The sequence below is a fragment of the Neofelis nebulosa genome, chromosome 1 (assembly GCF_028018385.1).
Source record: "Neofelis nebulosa isolate mNeoNeb1 chromosome 1, mNeoNeb1.pri, whole genome shotgun sequence".
In the NCBI taxonomy this organism is placed as follows: Eukaryota; Metazoa; Chordata; class Mammalia; order Carnivora; family Felidae; genus Neofelis; species Neofelis nebulosa.
The window spans coordinates 241497883-241518618 of NC_080782.1; the positions used below are offsets into that span (position 1 = coordinate 241497883).

At 41.7% G+C, this 20736-nt stretch overlaps 1 long non-coding RNA gene across 1 annotated transcript; it reads left to right on the forward strand.

The window, feature by feature from the left end:
• Positions 1-13000: 13000 nt before the first annotated feature.
• On the forward strand, positions 13001-20266 carry LOC131507689 (uncharacterized). The gene is made up of 3 exons (XR_009259636.1): positions 13001-13475; positions 17854-18195; positions 20072-20266. It is a non-coding gene; the product is annotated as an uncharacterized LOC131507689 (long non-coding RNA).
• Positions 20267-20736: the final 470 nt, after the last annotated feature.

Here is a 20736-nt window from a genome sequence, read left to right on the forward strand (position 1 = left end):
ATCGTCTGACTTCAGCTCAGGTCATGATCTCACGGTTCGTCAGTTCGAGCCCCACGACGGGCCCTGTGCTGACGGCTCGGAGCCCGGAGCCTGCTTCGAATTCTGTGTCTCCCTCTCTCTGTACCCCTCCCTAGCTTGCACTATGTCTCTCTCTCTTTCTCTCCCTCTCAAAAATAAATAAAACATCATAAAATTAAAAAAATAAAAACAAAAACAAAAAAGTAAATACTTGGTGGACTGTTTGTTAGCAACGCTTCCCTAATTACCCTTGGGGGTACTTCCTCGCGGCCCACCTCCCCTAGAGGACTTCAGCCTCCGTGTGGGCAGCTGTGACGTAAGTCTGCCCCGTCCCGGGTGCGTGAGAACATTTTCTGAGTTTCTGAATGTTGAATGGCAAGGTTACGCGTTCCACTACTCACACCTTGTTTGTGTGTTGACATATCACAGACCAGCCTGCTGTCCCAGCTCACCACCGTATTTGCAGCTTAGCTGGAGTGTCTTTGCCCCGGGTGACCCAGTTCATGGCACAGCCCAAACCATAGGAATGGTTCCACCGTAGATTTACCAAGCTTATCAGCCTCCATTCTTAGTCTGCTATGGTCTTCAGAAAGGAGGAAACAGAGTCTTGAAGAAGTTAAGTCACTAAGTCGATCGAGCAACGGAGCTCAGACTGCGGCCACAAGGGCCACCTGCAGACCCCACTGTCCGCCTGCTCCTCTACGGCCTCCCGGGGACCCCTCCCCACACTTCAAATTTCTCCGCAGCAGCTCACCGAGTAAAACTACCGAGTACCAGTTGGTGAAGGTTTGCAGGGAACGCGGGGTTTTCTTTGTCAGTTGAACCAACACTCCTGAATTGAAGTTATGAACTTCAGAGGCCAAGTCCAGACAGCTCTTGATGCGTAAATGGCTATCTGAAAACGTCAACTTCAAAACCTAAAGTGCCATCTACGGAATCCCAATCCCCCCGGTAACACCTACAATAAAACAGGATAAATACCTTCCAGGGAGAAGGTGAGAAGAGGGAGCTGTGCTTTTCACGTGACTCAGTAAGCTTGCTAAATGCTCCCCAGTCCCCGGGCATTTTGTAGGTAGTGGGTATATAGAGGCAAACAAGACCCAGGCCTGCCCTGCCAGCCCAGGATACGAAAACAAACCATGTCAACACAGTATGCTGTGTGGCCAGTGGAGGACAAGGTGCTGTCTTGTGGGCAAAAACCCTAAGAGAAGGGACGCCTGCAGTGAGTCTAAGAGTGTGCCCAGCGGGGGATCGTGGAACAAAGACGCGGAATCAAGAAAGAGCACAGCGCACTTGGGGCACCATGTCAGGGGCTCTGGGGCAGAGGGGAACGGAAAAGCAAATGTCGCCCCTGAGGAAGTGCAGGGAGCCCAGGTGAGGGGAAGTTGGGAAGTTGTAATAGGATCTGTCCAATAGGCCAAGGGGACCACAGATGTTCGGAAAGTGAAGAGAACAGTGCGGTGAAAGGTCCCTGGGTGTGCCCACCGCGGAACCCAGAAAGTTCAGAACACAGCTCTAAGGTTTGACACTTTAGGTGACAAAGTCGAATCTGATCTGAGCTCGAGGCCGCAAAACCTGACCTGCACTAGTCTGAAGCTATGTGTACGCTTTATCCGCTGAATGTGATACCTGATTCTGAGCAGAAACATTCGTGCTTTGGAAGTGGAGCTGCTACCTCGGGTCCTGCTGGGGGTGTTAACTAGCATATGGCATGTATCGTGTATGGCCTTTCTAAAATCTACAGCATTCCAAAAGCCAGCCGGCCCCAGGCAGGCCCCTACCATTCGGCAGCCCCGTGAAGGATGGAGGGGAGGGGCCGTGATTTGAGGTGGGGAGTCCAGATGAGCTATGGGGGTATGTTCAAGCGATGGGGCTGGGGAGGGGGGGCGGAACTGTGGAGGAAGGATGGAGGAAAAGAAATGATTCTGAAAAACGACTCGGAGGGAAATCAGCAGAATTTGGTGACTGTGAGAAATAGGACGGGGCTGGGGTGGGGACAAGGACGCCGAGTCTCTTGCTGGGTGCGCGTGTGGGTGGTGGTGTCGCCTTAGAGACGGCGTTCACAGGCAGCAGGGCAGGATTACGAAGTCGCACAATAAGGTTACACTTGAGCGTAGCAGTTTGAAGTACAACGAGGCATCCAGCTGGAGCTGTCCAGGGAGCTGGGCATGTACGTAGAAGCTCAGGGGAGCCGTTTGGCAACGCATCTGATAGGTCAACATCTGATAGAGTGAGGGGCACCTGGGTGGCTCAGTCGGTTAAGCGTCCAACTCTCGATTTTGGCTCAAGTCATGATCTCATGGTCATGGAATCTAGGCTCGAGTCAACTCTGTGCTGAGCATGGGGCCTGCTTGGGATCCTCTCTGTCCCTCTCCCTCTGCCCCTCCCCTGCTCACACACAAACACACACACACACGCGTGCTTTCTCTCCCTCAAAAACTAAATAAGTAAATAAATAAAATAAAATAAAATAAAATAAAATAAAATAAAATAAAATAAAATTTGACAGAGTGATCCCAAGCAGAGACCTTTCTGAGGTAATTTCTGCGTGACAAGCAGAGAAAGGCCGAGAGCATCTGGCCAGGCTCTCCAAAAACTCCCTAAAGAAGGTCTGTTATATACAGTGGAGGCAGGTGCAGGAGAGCAGAGAAAAGGCTCTCAGGTTGCCCTAATTGTCTGTTCCCCCTGCCTTTCTTGTGCTGGCTTGGTCACCTACAAAGCTGCTTGCTCCCATTGGCCCCGTTAGCACCAAAACACCTTTCTTGATAGAGCCTCTCCTACTCTCCAATGGCGGTCACTATCCATGTACTGTTTTGTTAATTCCAGAGACAGGTTCTCAGCTGAACAACACGGTAGCAACTCATACACCGTTATATGGCGCGAAAATAGAAACACATCGTGGGCTTTCTCTTCTGTTGTTACAGAGGTGGAAGAATGTGGGTTTGCCCATCTTCTGAAATTGGCGCAACAAATAGAGAATTTCCTGAGCTGACTTTTCATTACGTAGAGGTAGACATAGCAATACAACAATCATGTATCCTTCCACCACCACACTTTTCCTAGCGCTAGATTCCTTACATACACATTTCTAGTCTTCTCCAGATAATCTCGGAAATAGTTTCCAAAGTCATTTGTAAGACACAGATGCGTCCCCTAGTAATAAACTACTGAATTCCACAGCAGAGAGAATGCGTAACAGTGTACCCAGCAAACAGTCACCAACAAGGGGCTGAATTCCAAAGTGCAGTTCTGGAACAGAAAATAAACGATGGAACTGCCAAGGATTGCAAAGTCATTTTCCGTGAAACAAATTCTTCCCATTCAATTAATGTAGAGGGTAGCATAGCCATTTTCTGTTTTTGCCATTGGGATTCATTGCTTCTTTCCAATGGACAAAACCGTGTTTCGAAAGACCCAGCATAAAGCTGCTAGAGACAAAGAACCTAAGAACCAAGTCTTAGATAAGAAAAAAGGCAAAGATGAAAAAAAGACATTTAACAATACAGTATCGCTATCTTTCTTTATTTCTCTTTTAACAGCCCGAGTAGGGGGGCTGGATGTTCGACTCCATAAGAGCATTTGAGGAACTAAGGTGTCTTCCCTGGTCAATCTTCACCCTGGGATATTGAGCTTGTCTGCCATGGTCAAAGTTGAGTCTCAAGGTCATATACATCTCAACTCATGGGAAGGAGAAAGATGGGAGGGTGAACGTGTGATACTTGAGGCCCAAGTCTATCATTGCCATAAGTCCCTTCTGCCTACATCCATGGCTAGAAATTGATCAGGTGGTCAAACCTAGCTGCAAAGGAGACTGGGAAATTGAGTCTCTGGCTGGGTAGTGATGAACTCAGCTAGCCACTCGTTGGGAGAAGGGAAGAATGAACCAGAATCTACGGTGGTCCCCACCTATCTGTGCCCCCCCCTCGCCCCCCACCCCGCATCGAGCCCAGGGATAAGGTTAGCCCAGTCAGGTACTATCTCAGGATTCCTGAACTACCCATAGGTCAGATCTCTGCATGGAGATGAAGTAAACACATTTAGAAGACTTAACAGAAATGAACGGACATGTGATTGGGATGCATAAAGTGAAAATTAGATCATTGTCTTTTAAGCTTACATTTGTTTCAAATTTAAAGAAGAAGGAGGAGGAGGAGGAGGAGAAGGATTAAAAGGAGGAGAAAGAGGGGAAGAAGGGGAAGAAGGAGCTAATGCTGGGCCATCGCTTCAACTCTCTAGAATGCGGTGAAGGTAAATGAGGTTGTGCCTTCCCCCTGCTTTGCATTCTAAGAGGCACTGCAGCTTGTGCAAAGAACAGTACAGACTCCAAGCTTGGACTGCCAAAGCAGAGTCAGGAAGAACACACGGAAATCCACTGTGATTTCAGAAAAATGCTAGGTGGGAGTTTCCAAAAAATGGAAACCTTAGTGAACAGCACCCCTCTCACGTTGTAATACAATATAAAGGAGAAAAGCTTGGACCAAAGTCAGAAAGCCTAGGTACAAGCACAGATATGGCATGAACTAGCTAGTTTACTACCTATAAAACAGGGAAAATAAGTTCCTTTCATGTTATTATAAGGATTCAAATGTAAGGTATGTAAGGGTAGCCAAGATCTAATGGGTGCTTACTGTGTGCCAGGCACTACTGAAAATACTTTACAAATCCTCAAGTCTTTGATCCTGACGAGAACCCCTACACAGGTAGGGATAGAGGGCCAAACAAACTAAGGCAGAAAGAGGAATGCAGTTTTGTCCCAGGCCACGAAGTTGGAAGAAATGGTGGAGATGGGATTCAGATCTGGGCCACCTGATTACAAAGTCGGTGCTTTTAAGCACCAGGCTAACTGGCTTGGTGGAGAATAGGTGTTTAATAAATGTGGACAATGACACCAAAGGCAACTTTCATGATTCTTAAAGTATCCGTCAGTCTCGTCGGTCTCCCATCCCCTGAGAAAACGCAAATAAATATTCTTTACAAACTAGTAATACCCAGATGTGAATCGACACCAATATGATTAATATTGGACTGGGTTCAATCTCCTTTTCAAATAATTAATTAAGCAGCACAGTTGGAACGTGTAAAGTTTAAGTCCAGTAGATTCCCATTTAGTGTAGACACTACACTCTATACTGCAAGGCACAAACTGGCCCAGTTTCTATTGAGACAAACCATAGCTGATCTGTCTACTGCCCACCAAGTGAAAAGTTCTCATTCTAGTTATAGAAAACAAAAATGAGGCTCTGAGTGGATCTCCTCGCCCTGATACATGGCTTGTTTTCAAACCATTAATCCATAACCCAAAGGTCCTGGCCTTCATGTCATCCGTTAAATATAAAATAGTATATCTTAAGTAGAAGTGGAGAGGATAATTCAGTCACTGCATTACACATTGTATCAATTCTTTAATCTCTCACAAACTTCACAGCATAGTCTAAATTCTGGCATTTGCCTCAAATCCTCAGCCCTTTCTAGACAGCAGTAGCTAATCGAATGGGTTTATAATTTGTTCATACATTTGTCACGTAGCCCTTAATATAGTCCCTTGAGTGTGCTCAGAACAATTGGGTGTGGTTCCCAATTTAGCCTCGTGACAAGCTGTCACGTGTTTCGGAGATAAAAACAGCTAAACAGGAATTTTGAAACTTAACTCCTGTTCTGAACTAAAAATATAGAATTAATCATTACAAAGCATACCCAAAAGGCTACTCTATATGATATTATGTATATGTTTTGATTTTCTTGTTGGGTTTTTTTGTTTGTTTCGTTTGCTTCCGCATCTCCTTTGTTGTACTTGTAAATAGAGTCACTCTCTCCTGATAACAGTGTGCTGTCCCCCCATGAAGGTTTCATTTAGGATCGGGGCGGGGGATGCTTTCAGCCATCATGCATCAGGAAATGCTCATCCCCGGAATCATCTGCCCCTCTCTGACCCTTCACTCCAGTCCAAAACGGTCATAGGGACAGATATCGTAAAACTCTTTCCCTTCTTCTGATTCCCCATTTGCCTGCTATTTGGCAAATTTTAGGAGCTCTTCCTTGATGGGAAAACATCAGGCTATATTGTAAGTAAAGGGAGCTGACTTATATTTGGATTCCTCGATGTGCCAGGATCACACCAGCTTCCATTATCTCCTTATATCTGTGTAACAGCTCTGGAAGGTTGATATTGTTTGTAATCATTTCATATTGTTTGTATTTTTATAGATCTATAGCTGGCATACAATAAACTGTACCAAAGTATATAACTTGATAAGTTTGACATATTTATACACCCAGTAAATCAAGATCACTAGCATAGCCATCATTCCAAAAGTCTCCCCATGTCCCTTTGTAGTTCTTCCTCCCACCCCTGTCTGTCCTACTCATCTCCAGGCAACCACTAATCTCTCTATAACTCTACGTGAGATTGAACTTTCTAGAATTTTACCTAAGTGAAATCATCCTGTATCTACTTCTTTTTGTCTAGCTTCTTCCATTCAGCACAACTATTTTGAGATTCCTCAGTGCTGCAGCATATTTCAGTAACTCATGTGTTTTTATTGTTGGGCAGTATCCCAATGTATCGATGTTCCATAGTTCATTCATCCAGCTGCAGGGTACATTTGGGTATGTTCCAGGTGTTTTGGCTATTATTTTAAAATCTGGGTTGTCTTTTTATGAACATATGCTTCTATTTCTGTTGAGTACATACATAGGAGTGGGATATCTGGATCACATAGTAAGCATACATTTAACTCTTTAAGAAAGTAACAAAATGTTTTCCAAAGAAGTTGTAAAATTTTATGTTTCTACCAGCTGTGTGTGAGAGTTCCAGTTCCTCCAAATCCACACCGACACTTAGAATGGTCTTTTTTTTTTTTTTTTTTTTTTTCATTTTAGCCGTTCTAATAGGTGTGCAATGGTATCTATCACATTCTGGTTTTATTTTGCATTTCCCTAATGAGCAATGATGTGGAATCTCTTTTCATGTACTGATTTGTCATTCATAAATTTTTTCAATTTGTTTATTCAAATTATGTCTATTCAAATATTTTGCCTATTTTCTTGAGTTTTGATAGCTACATTCTGGATATAAGTCCCTGGACATATAAGTCCAGTCATAATTTACAAATATGTTCTACTAGATTATGACTTTTCTTTCCATCCTCTTAATGCTATCTTTGAAAGAAATTGTGTCTTTCTGTGTTGTATCTGAAGAATCTTTACCTAATATCACAAATATACAGTTCCTTGTTTAATTATAGAAGTTTTATAGTTTTTTGTTTGATGTTTTAGGTCTGTGATCCATTTTGAGTTAACCTCTATGTACAAGATGTGAATTAAATGTTTTGAATATGGATAGCCAATTGTCCCACACCATTTGTCGAAAGCTGTCTTTCTCCACTGAATTCCCTTTGCATCTTTGTCAAAACTTAGCTGTCCATGCTGACAAAGGCAACAGGGACTCTCAGAACTCATTGCTGGGGGGAATGCAAAATAGTATGCCCTTTGGAAGACAGTTTGATATTTCTTACAAAATTAAACATACTCTTACCATATGATCCAGCAATTGAGAACCTTGGTATTTTCCCAAAGGAGTTGAAACCATGACTACACAAAAACCTGCACCCAGCTGTTTATAGCAGTTTTGTTCATAATTGTCAACACTTGGAAGCCACCAAGATGTCCTGCTGTAGGTGAAGGGATAAACTGTGGTACATTCAGGCCAGGAAATATTATTCGGTGCTAAAAAGAAATGAGCCATCAATCCATGGAAAGACATGGAGGGAACCTCAGTGCCTAGTATTAAGTGAAAGCAGCCAATCTGAAAGCACCACATGCTGTATGATTCCAGCTGTATGACATTCAGGAAAAGCAAAGCCATGGAGACACTAAAAAGATCAATGGTTTCCAGGGGCTTGAGGGGTGGAAATATAAATAAAGTGCAAACAGTTTAGGGGGTAGTGAAAATACTCCATATGGTACCATGACAATAAATACGTGTCCTTATACATTTGTCCAAACCCATTAAATGCACAACACTAAGAGTGAACTGTAACGTAAATTATGGACTTTGATTATGAAGTATCAGTGTAGGTTCATCAACTGTAACAAACGTACAACTCTCATGAGGGGTGCTGGTAATGGGGAAGGTTATGCATATGTGCAGACCAGAGGTATATATGAATTTTAGAATCAATTTCTTAATTTCTAAATTAAAAAAGAGAGAGATTTTGATTGGGATGGACTTAAATCAAGATGTCAATATCCAGGGGCACCTGAGTGGCTCGGTCGGTTGAGCGCTCGACTTTAGTTCAGGTCATGATCTCACGGTTTGTGAGTTCGAGCCCCGCATTGGGCTCTGTGCTGTCAGCTCAGAGCCTGGAGCCTGGTTCAGATTCTGTGTCTCCTTCTCTCTCTGCCCCTCCCCAACTTGTGCTCTGTCTCTCAAAAATAAATAACATGTAAAAAAAAATTTTTTTAAAAAGGTATCAATATCCAAAAAATTTACATCTTAACAATACATAAATATGGTATATCTTTCCATGTATGTAGACCTTTCATCTATCTCAGCCCTGGTTTATAGTTTGCAGTGAATTGATATTGAATATCTTTTGTCATATTTACCCTTAAGTATTTTTATCCTGTTAAATGTTGTTTCCATTTTAATATCTGATTATTCATTAAGGATTTGTAGAAATACAATTGATTTTTTGTATATTGATATTTCATCCTACAGCCTTGCTCAACTAATGTTTTAAGTCCAGTAGCTTTTTGTGGGTATCATCAAATTTTCTACATAGATGATCACGTCATGTGCCAAACAAAGATAATTTTTCTTCTTACTTTCCAATCTGGATACTTTTATTTCTTTCTCTTGCCTTATTGCTCTGGCTAGAGTCTCTAGCACAATGTTGGATAGAAGTGGTAAGACTGGAAATCCTTCTTTTTCCTGAATTTTGAAGTAAAGCACTCAGTCTTTCATAAGTATGATGTTCAAGTGGTTTCTCTGTAGACCTTTTATCAGATTGAGGAAGTTTCTTTCTATTCCTAATTTGCTGAGGATTTTATCAGGAATTATTTTAATTTTGTCAAATGCTTTTTCTGGGTTTTATCAAGATGATAATGTTTTCTTTTTTAGCCTGGTAAGAAGATGAATTACATTGATTTTTTTTCTTTTTGAGAGAGAGAGAGAGAAAGAGAAGGCACAAGTGAGCAAAGGGCAGAGAGAGAGAATCCTAGGAGGGGCAGAGAGAGAGAGAGAGGGAGACAGAGAAGCGGGGCTCATCTGAAACAGTCTTGTGTTTTACCCAAAGCAGGGCTCGTGCTCACCCCAACCAGGGCTCAAGCTCACCCAATATGGGACTCAAATTCACGAGCCATAAGATCATGACCTGAGCCAAAGTCAGAAGCTTAAGGGCTGACCCACCCAGATACTCAAAATTGATTGATTTTTTTATTGGTAAATCAACCTTGCATTCTTGGGATAAATCCACTTGGACACGATATATGATCCTTTTTATATATTGTTGGATTCAATTTGCTGAAATTGAGGTCTAAAAAGATGAGGGATATGGTCTTTCGTTTTCTCCTCTTGTAATGTCTTCCTGTGGATTAATTCATAAAATAATTTTTTTAATGTTTATTTATTTCGACAGAGAGAGAGAGAGAGAGAGCATGAGTCGGGGAGGGGCAGAGAGAGAGGGAGACACAGAATTCAAAGCAGGCTCCAGGCCCTGAACTGTCAGCACAGAGCCCGACGCGGGGCTCGAACTCACGAAGTACAAGGTCATGACCTGAGCCGAAGTTGGACGCTCAACTGACTGAGACGCCCAGGCGCCCCAATTCATAAAATAAATTTTAAAATAATTCCTTTACTTTAATTTTCTGAGTTTACCTTAAAATTGTATTTCTTTTTCCTTAAGTGTTTGGTAGAATTTACCAGTGATGCCTCTAAACCCAGAGTTTTGTTTGTGGGAAGGTTTTTAACTACAAAATTAATTATGAATTTAATAATTAATATTAATATATATGCTATATTTGTATAATATTAATATTAAATTATTAGTAGGGCTAATATTAATTATTAGGGCTATTATCAATATAAAATTAGGGCCACTCATGTTATCTATTGCTTCTTGAGTCAGCTTTGTTATTTGGTAGTTTACATTCTTCCAGAAATATGGCCATTTAATCTAACTTGTTTAATTTACTCAACATCAAACATTACTATCAATTGTTCCTAATATTCTCTTATTTTGTTTTAACATCTGTAGAATCTGTGGCAATGTCACCTCACCCTTTTGATATTTATAAATTTGTGTCTTCTTTTCCTGATCACTTTGGCTAAAAATTTGATTTTAATAATCTTGTCAAAAAAAAAAGCAGCCATGGATTTCATGGATTTTTTCTACTGTTTTCATGTTTTCTATTTCATCAATTTCTGCCCCAATCTCTATTTTTCCTTTCTACTGCTTACGTTAGGTTTATTGACTCTTATTTTTCTAGTTTCTTAAGATGGAGGTTGAGATCATTGATTTAAGAACTTTCTTCTTTTCTACCGTAGGAAGGTGGCACTATGAATTTCCCCCTAAGTATTAACTTAGCAATGTTCCAGTTTTTGATACGTTGTATTTTCATTTGTATTCACTTTAAATCACTTCATAATTTCAGTTCTAATTTCTTCTTCAAAACGGGATTATTTAAAAGTGTGTTATTTAGTTTTCCGTATTTGGGGATCATCCAGAGACCTTTCAGCTAGTTGAGTTCTATTATGATCAAAGAACATTTGTATGACTTAAATCCTTTTAAATTTAGTGAGATTAGGTTTTTTTTTTCATTTTTTTAATGTTTATTGTTATTTTTGAGAGAGACAGGGTGAGAGTGCAAGCAGGAGGGGGGCAGAGAGAGAGGGAGACACAGAATCCAAAGCAGGCTCCAGGCTCTGAGCTGTCGGCACAGAGCCCGACCTGGGGCTCAAACCCACAAACCGGGAGATCATGACCTGAGCTGGAAGTCAGACGCTCAGCCAATTGAGCCACCCAGGCGCCCCTTTAGTGAGATTAGTTTCATAAATATTCCTTGTGCACTTAAACAGAATATATACTCTGTTGTGGGGGATGGGGAGATTGTTCTATAAATGTCAATTAGGTCAAACTGGCTGTTAGCATTGTCAAAATATTCTATAGTCTTAATGATTTTCTGTCTACTTGTTCTATCAGTCATTGAAGAAGGTTATTGAAATCTCAAATTATAATTGCGAATGTGGCCATTTCTCCTTGCCGTCTTTCACATTTCATTTCATGTGTGTTGAAGTTTTGTTTATTAGGTACACAAACATTTCGGATTTTTATGTTCTCTTGGTGAACTGATTCCTTTATTAATGTAAGATGACCTTTTTTATCCTTAATATCATTCTTTGCTGTGAAATCAAGCTTGTTTGATGTGAACAGAGCCCCTCCTGCTCTCTTTTGTAGACTATTAGCATGGTATATATTTTTCTATCCTTTTACTTTTAATCCATCTGTGCCTTTGAAGTGTGTTTCTTATAGGCAGTGTGTAGCTGAACCTCACTTTTTAAAATCCAGTATATCTCTGTTTGCAGATGTTTCCACCATTTGCTTTTAATGTGATTATTAGAGTGGATAGGTTTAAACTTATCATCTTGTTATAGCTCTTCTTTTTTATTATTTTAGGAATTAATTTAGAGTTTTATGCCACACCTCTTTAACTTATTGTGATATTATATACCATTCCATGTATATATAGTACAAGAACTTTACAGGGGCACCTGGGTAGCTCAGTCAGTTAAGCAGCCGACTCTTGATTTCAGCTCAGGTCATGATCTTGTGGTTCGTGGGTTCAAGCCCCACATCCGGCTCTGCGCTGACAGTGCAGAGCCTGCTTAGGGTTCTCTCTCTCTCTCTGACCCTCCCCTGCTTGCTTGCACACGCATGCACACACGCTTGCTCTCTCTCTCAAAAATAAACAAACAAACATCCAAAGAACCTTACAATAATATACTTCAATCTCTCCCCTTCCCGGTCTGTGCTATATGCTGTCACTCATTTTACTTTTCCATATGTGATAAACCCCACAGTACATTGTTATTATTTCTGTTTAAACAGTCAACTATCCTTTAAAGAGATTTAAATAAGAAAAAAATATATATATATATTTGCCCATGTAGTTATTATTTCTGGCACTCTTCATTCCTTTATATAGATCCATATTGCCATGTGGTATCTTTTTCCTTCCGCCTGAAGGATTTTAACATTAACAATTAATATTTACAATTTAAGGGTTCCTATCATATGGGTCAGCTGATGCTAACTTCTTTTAGCTTCTGTATGACGGAAAAAGTCTTCACTTCACCTTTGTTTTTGAACCATACTGTTGCTGGGTATATAATTTGAGTTTGACAAATTTGTTCTTTCAGTACTTTAAAGATGTTACCCCACTGTCCTACTGCTTACATTGTTTCTGAAAAGACATCTGCGGTCATCTTTAACTTTGTTCCTCTGTATGTGATGCGTGGTTTTCTTAACTGGTTGCTTTTAAGATTTTCTCTTAACACTAGTCGTTAGCAGTTTGGTTGTTGCGTGCCTTTGGTACACTGTTTTTTTGTTTGTTTGTTTTCACATTTCTTATGCTTCAGATTCACCAAGCATCTTGGATCCTTGTGTTTATAGTTTTTATCAAATTTAGAAACCTTCTGGCCATAATTTATTCAAATATTTTTTGTTTCCTCCTCTCCCTCCTCTCTTTTAAGGACTCCAATTATTTGTATATTAAGCTGCTTAAAGTTGTCCCATAGCTAGTTGATGCTCTATTCAAGTTTTTTAATGTCTTTTTTCTCTGTCTTCCATTTTAGATAGTTTCTGTTGCTGTAGTTTTGAGGGCACACATCCTCTGTTTTGCAATGTCTAATCTGCCATTAATCCCATCCAATGTATTTTTCATCTCACACATGTACTTTTTTTCTCGAGAAGTCGAGTTTTAATCTTTTCTTGCACCTTCCTTGTCTCAAAGTTTCTTAATAAAGAACATAGTTATAATAACTATTTCAATTTATTTTTCCATTCACTCTAAAATATTTATCAGTTCTACATCAGGTTGAATTGAATGCTTTTTTTTTTTTTTTTTCCTTCTCATTAAGGGCTGCATTTTCCTGCTTCTTTTTCAGGTCTGGTGATTTTAATTGGATGACAAACATGATGTATTTTATCTTGCTGGGTGCCAGATACCTTTTATTCCCATAAATTTGATTGAGCCTTGTTCTGGGATGAAGTTGGCTTAAAATAGCTTGATCCTTTTTGGTGTTTCTTGCAAAATACATTAAGTGGAACTGAAATAGTATTTAGTCTGAGGATAATTATTCTTCACAACTGAGGCAAGACCCTTCTGTGTGCTCTGCCCAACGCTCTCTGAATCTTGAGGTTTTCTAGTCTGGTTGGTAAGAAGACGCACTGTTCCTGGTAAGCTCCAAGTACTGTTACCTTGCATCCTTTAAACCGGTCTTTCTCTATTCTCGGGTTATTTCCATATATTCGTGTACTAATCAGCTCCTTTCTAGAGGGCAGTAACTAATCAAATGTATTTATAAATCGGTCATACATCTGTCACATGCTCCTTAATATAGTTCCTTGAGTGTGCTCAGAACCACTGGGTGTGGTTCCCAAATAAGATAGCCTCATGACAAGCCATCACATGTTTCTGAGATAAAAACAGTCACCCAGGAATTTTGAAACTTAACTGCTGTTCTAAATTAAAAATATAGACTAATCATTATAAAGCATGCCAAAAAGGTATGCTAAATTACATCGTATTGACTTTACGCAGGTTTTATTTTTCAGAGGCATTTTCTAATTCAAAGTCAAACCAAGAATGAATTCCTTTGGGAACAATTTTAAGCACCCCGTTGAATGAAAACCAAAAGAATATCTCCAAATGGCCTGAGTCCATTATTTAAAGATGGTACTATACTTCAAACCACTTCTCCAAGAAGAAGTCATGGTTTGTATAAGAAGGAAAACTTAGGACAATTGGTTTATCACACTTTCACAAGGGGTAGGTATAAGCCAAGTGAGTCAATATATAGTCACATTGCAGGTGAAAACAAATTTTAACAATTCTGTTTATATTTTCATAATTCCTGGAATACAATATATATCAATAATTGCTTGCTGAATAAATTGATGAGTTTCAATGAAAAGTTCCCTTTGCTTAAATTTTGGTCAGGTTCTAAAATCATCCGTTGGGTATTATATGGACATACTGAAAAATCGGGGGTTTATCTAAGGATAAAACTCAATAGTTGAGCAATTTTTTAAAAGTTTGCTAAAAAATAAAAGCACCAAATGTGACCCATGACTACGAAAACAGTAAGTTGTATTTATCCAAACTATGGTAATAATTTTATTATTTCTATTTTATTTTTAGTATTCTTATAATCTGAGCCTCTGCTACTTGAGAAAAACATAGGACCCAAGTGTCTATAGTAACCAGCTAATGAGAACACAGAGCAACTAATCTGAGATGCAGTTCAGCCATTTCAAGGTACTGATGCATTTGAGAACATATTTAGGACCCCCCAGAACACAGAATAGGGCCATGGCTCGTGGATCTGAGCTCAATGTGACTAAGCTGTATTTTCAGGCAGGTTAATTCCCCTGCTTCAACGGGAAGCACTGTTAAAATAATACAACTCTTCCACATAATATCTATATATTGAAAGGAATAAGAATTTTGCATCTAGAACCAAATGAAAGTGCTGAGATGACCATAGTAGCACTCAATCTTCTTGCGTGGAAATACACCAGCAGGAAAAAACAGGAAGCATATATATAGGTATATGAGAGTCACCACAAAATTTAAACTTGCTCCTCTGAAGCAGATCATCAAAAGAAACAGTCCTATTTCTAATTTTTCACCCACTTACCAAAGAGTCACTTATAACCTGAATCTATCTCACTTTAGACATGGGGCGAACGGCAGCATCGTGGAAACAGCCTGCCCTGGGGTCTTATCCAACCAGAGACAGTCACGATGCATCTCCCGAAGGGTGGAGGCTCTCTTTCCTTGCCAATACGGCTTGCTTTGAGTACTGCTCTAATCCAGTCAGCCCTCATTTCCTCAGCCAAATTTAAGATCATAAACCTCTTCTGCAAAAATTCCAGAGACCGTCCATCACATTCTGTCTGTCCTACTTGTTCTGTAGCATGCACCTAAACAGGTGTCCTCTTTCAATGTGGAATAGGGACAAGGAGACCCAAGACAGTGGGAAGTCCAGGCATCCCTAGAACAGAAGAGGAAATCAAAACAAGCCACAAGGAAACCAGAAGTTGATTGGCCACAGATTCGTAATTCCGTTGAAGACAAACAACGAAAGTTGTATCCCTCTAGCCACGATGCATAATATCATCTCTCCGGTATTAAAGCTGTGGTCATCGGCCCGTTGACATTTCAGCGAGGTGAATTCTATGGGAAATAAGGTATTTTTCCAAAGCTTCCTTAGTCCTTTTAGTGTCATGGAGTTCTGGTGCCCTTAAAAGACATCACAAATCTACAATTGATAAACTGTTACAATTCCATTGCCTTTTCCTTTGGATTTTCCTGAAGGGGGAGAAATGAAACAACACCGGTTCTGTTGTTGTTTTTTTCTTCAAAAGAAATCCATTTACTGTCAAGAAGGAGTCATCTATTGAAAGAATCTGTATCATCAAACCTGAGGACACTCTTTTAAAAGGCTATCCTCCTTGGGGCGCCTGGGTGGCGCAGTCGGTTAAGCGTCCGACTTCAGCCAGGTCACGATCTCGCGGTCCGTGAGTTCGAGCCCTGCGTCAGGCTCCGGGCTGACGGCTCGGAGCCTGGAGCCTGTTTCCGATTCTGTGTCTCCCTCTCTCTCTGACCCTCCCCCGTTCATGCTCTGTCTCTCTCTGTCCCGAAAATAAATAAAAAACGTTGAAAAAAAAAATTTTTAAGGCTATCCTCCTTGAAACAATAGGGATTTGAATGAGGCTGCCTCTGGGTTCTTAGTAGTATAAATTGACTATCCAGTTGAAGAAAATGAAGTTCATGGAAAATTGCCAGTGTTGGCCTAATTGCCTTAAAATGTGGACATCCCAGTCCTACAGTGTTTTAAGCAAGTATTGCATGTCTGTATAATCAGTGCTGTGGAGCCTAGCCTGGCAGTTAAGATCTGAATGTTGTCTGGTATTTTCTGTATTATATCCTCAACACTGTTCCATGCAATAGAGCAGTTGCCCAATACGTATTTATTGAAAGAATGAAGTGCATATTTTAAAAATTGCGTTATGTTTTTACCTCTTTTATTATCCTATATTTTAATGACGTTCACGTTGCGGATTTTGCCCCAGACGGGAGGCAAATGTGAGGTGGGGAAACCATTAGTCACTGAAGCGACTGATGTTAACAAAACTGCACAGAGTCGCCTTCCTCTGGATAGAAACCAAGAGTCAGCGGCAAAAGGGCATTCTGAGCGTGGCCTGGGTAAGCAAAGGCCAACAGGCCCCAACTCAAAACCTGACTGTGGTCATCTCCATGAACCCATGATGCGTCCACGACCAAGGCTGGCCCGTCGGCCAGGACTTCTTTCACCCTCAGGCTCAGTCACAGGCGTCCAGGAACCATGAGCAAAAGACACGACGACCCCAGATGCTCCGAGCACAAGGCCCTTTCTCGACACATTTAGAACGCCAACAACTACAGCTCTCTTTTCTCTACTTCCTCTCGTCTCTGGCATGTCACCTCAGGCCTCATAAGCCGGGGCCCTCCTAAGTCCACACTGGGCATGCTCTGTCCCGCAGCCCCGGGCCCCTCCCCACCACGTGCTCCTCCAATACGCAGCATGCCTGTTCGTTTCAACTGTGTGTGTGCCATCACGAGCCGCGTCCATGTGTCGCGAGGCCAGCTGCACCCACCGAAACGAAGGAGGGAGGGGGAGGGACGGAACGAAAAACAGACTCTGGTCGACCGTCAGGAGATGTTCAGAGCAGCTCTTCCTTCTGCAAGAGCGCTTCCAATCCTGATCCCAGCACACTAGGAAAAGCCCTCTTTCCATCAGTCGGAAGCAGAAATCTCCCAGAGCTGTCACGCACCCTGTATCACACAGACGCTAGGAGGCCAGAGGCAACAGCCGGGAGGAGCTCACACGATGTCATGCGACATCCCACAAAACGGCTGGGAAACAGCCTGCACGACTGCTTTTAAAAGTTAAGTTTCTCCAAGGGCCATGTACAACGTTTGTTCGAGGAGAGCAGGACCAGTTGTTCAAGTCTGAACGTCCTGAGTACACTTTTGCTTTTAACTCTTTATTTCCCAGTATCGAATGTTCCTAGGTATACTAACGGCAGTGGGGATCATAACCCAAACCACATCTGTCAGTAGGAGATCTTCAGAAGGAAACAGGAAAAAAACCAAAAACCAAAAACCAAAAAAGCAGCCAGTTACAGGCACAACTTGCCCAGGGCTATTGAGATATTTGGTACGCCTACGATTTTCTTTTAATTAAAGTTAAGTTTTGGGGCGCCTGGGTGGCTCAGTCGGTGAAGCGTCCGACTTCGGCTCGGGTCATGATCTCACGGTTCGTGGGTTCGAGCCCCGCGTCGGGCTCTGCGCTGACAGCTCAGAGCCTGGAGCCCGCTTCGGATTCTCTGTCTCCCTCTCTCTCTCTGCCCCTCCCCTGCTCACACTATGTCTCTCTCTGTCTCTCAGAAAATGAATAAATGTTAAACAGTTTGAATACATTGTTTTAAAAATGTTTTCTAAGCAATAAGATGGAATGTAACTGGTGAATCGTGGCAACTCTAAGAATTTTCTTTTACCATTAACCAGACCAGCAGAGACCTCCCTTTGGTGTTTCACGTGCATCCCTGGTGGCCGTCACGACAATCATCCGACCCGACAGCCAACTGTCTCCCCACCGGATGCCTATGCTGGCTGGAAGCAAGAGGGAGAACACACATTGAGAATACTCGCTTGCGCTTCCTTTCCAAAGATAATGATACAAGAGGCTACTTCTCACGTCCACACGTTCCTCTCCGGTGAAGACAATGTTACACTGGAAAGTCTTCTAGAGGATGGATGGCAATGAACCCCGATGGTGGTGATCATTTCACGATAGATGTGGAAACAAAAACCCACCACGCTGGACCCCTCATACGTCTACAGGGATGCGTATCCATTTCATCTTAATGAAACTGGAGCGGGGCGGGGGGGATTCTCCTAAAGACCTAAGAGAAAGCAGCCACCAAAGCACCCTGCAAGGAAAAGGTAGAACTCACACCCTCGGCCACCGTTCACGCCTTGGTAACCACACCTGCCGTGGCCGGGGCCATGCCGCGAACCTGAATCCCGGAATTCGGGGCTACACACCGAAGGAGGTAGGCGCGGTTGATTCCCACCATCCCTCCCCGTTCCACTTTTAACAGTGTAATAGCAGTTTTCAAATGGGACACGTCTGTGGACACACGGGGCGTCACGTGGAGTACGTAACACACGCGCGCACACACCCGAGAGGGGCTCGGTGGTTAACACGTCTTTGCAATCCATCTGGCGCGTTCTCCCACCCCCGCGATTTCACCGCCCTTTCGTGCGAGTGACCACAAACGGTGGATCTAAATTCAGCACGTTTCAAGGTCAAATGATGCAGCAAACAGAATTTGACCTCGAACAATATGCCTTTGTCCGTTCAGCCATCCACGAAAATGTGTGCACGCGCTGCGGTTCGCCCGCTGCAAGTTCATAAATCTTTCTCCCAGATCACTCGCCTCTTCATCTCAGCCTACAGAAAAGAAAAGACATCTGGATGTGTTTGTTCCTCCCCCTCCACCCCCCACCCCCCCATCCCCTCAATACACACGCAACAGCTGGAAGAACAAGGAGAGCATGTTTTTAAAATTCCATCGGTTCATGTAGGCACATAATCTGAAGCAGCTCCAAAATGGACATCGAGTAAAAAATACCAGTTTTCAAAAGTCTGTAATTATGTATTTACACAAATTACATAGTCCTGTATGTATTTACATACAATTACAGATGATCAAGTGAATGACACAATGTTGTAGTGTTAATGAGATGAAATAGAAGGAAAACACCGTAAACTAAAGCCATTCGTTTCTCTACAAAACAGGACCTGGCAGGGACAGGTTCCCCAACACTGACCTGGCATGCCCTTCACACTGCCTGGGGACATTCACATGACAGATGGGAGGGTGGTTCAGCCCGTGCCCGTTAAGTCTCTGACCAAGGTGCAAGTGTTGCCACCAGTAAGGTCGTGGTTTGGCCATCTGAGCATCTGTTTCCGAAAACTGGAACCACCCACTCCACACTGGCTCGGAGCAGCCGTCCGATGGGCTTTGGGTCTCTTACGACAAGACCCGGATGCAAACCCACTTGCTCTGAAGCCCCGCAGGACGATGCCCACGCCCAAACCCTGAGCCATCTACTCTCCCAGAACACTTATTTACATAAATTGCATAAGCCAATATTTATTTATTTACAGACCATTACAGTTTATTGTATCCATTGCCAAAAGCACGTAACATTTTGTTTTTCTTAAAAAAAAAAAAAAAGAAAGAAAAAGCTACCAAAACAAAGTGACTCCAAAAGTGGACGTTAAAGTAGCATTTTGTAGGAATGCATGGAGAGTTTAGTCTTTTTCCACAAATTGGTTGCTTTCTTTGAGGCCAAATACCTAGCATCTCAGGCTACTTTAAGACCACTTTTGGCTACCTCCTAAAATCAATCTCTTCAGTGCTAAGTATTGTACCTGTGACATCCTACAAACTTGCTTCTTCCCTGTGGTCAGATGTTTAATGTTTTCAGCCAAAAATATTAAATGCCTTTTGGGAAAACTAAAGCCTGAATATGTGCACATTTCAGCAGCAGCCACGGGTTGAGTAATTCTGTTTAGAGAGAAAAGCAAAATAAGACATGAAGAGGACATTCTGAGTTTATCATAAATCAACTATTTTACTTCTGTCCCCTCCCCCCCCCCCAAATATTTGTTCATTCCAAATGTTAGACTTGGTTTTTCCTTAATGCACATCAGCAGGAGGGTTTTGCTACACGCTCAAACCTGGACCACAGAAGGGCCACGTGTGCTCGTGGCAATACGTCATGCACTCCTACTGGAAAACAGCTTTCACTCCACAGGGACATACTTTTATTTTTCATAAAGAATGTGCATCAGAGCAAAACAAAGTTGGAATACTCAATTTTAAAATTAGTCACATAAATCCCAACACATTTTTTAACTGTCACTTTCCATGTCCCAACATAACGCTACAAAGTGTTATATGTGGTATGAGAATTTGTTATAAATTCCTTTTTCTTAAATATTGCTTTAAGAATTTGGCTCTTTTCTCCTTAGGATATAGTAAGAAATAGTCTTCCTTGCCCAAGGGCAAGTTCCAAAATTATTGCTACTAAAGAAATATGTATTCGTACGCTTTTCAGCATAAAATGTTATAAAAGCCTCGTAAAAGATATTCTATATAGTAACCTCCCCTCTAAAAAAATTGAACGCTTGTGAAGACCATTTTAAAAACAAAACACAGTCAACAAGTAAAATATTTTCCCCCTCATTGTCATTATGGATGAAGATTTATTAGTTTCGTTTTGCAAGTTTTACTTGAAGGATTCTATTACCATGTATTAGGACGGTTCTCACCGAAAGCAATTTTCTATAAAAGATCTTACAGTGACCCCCCTGGT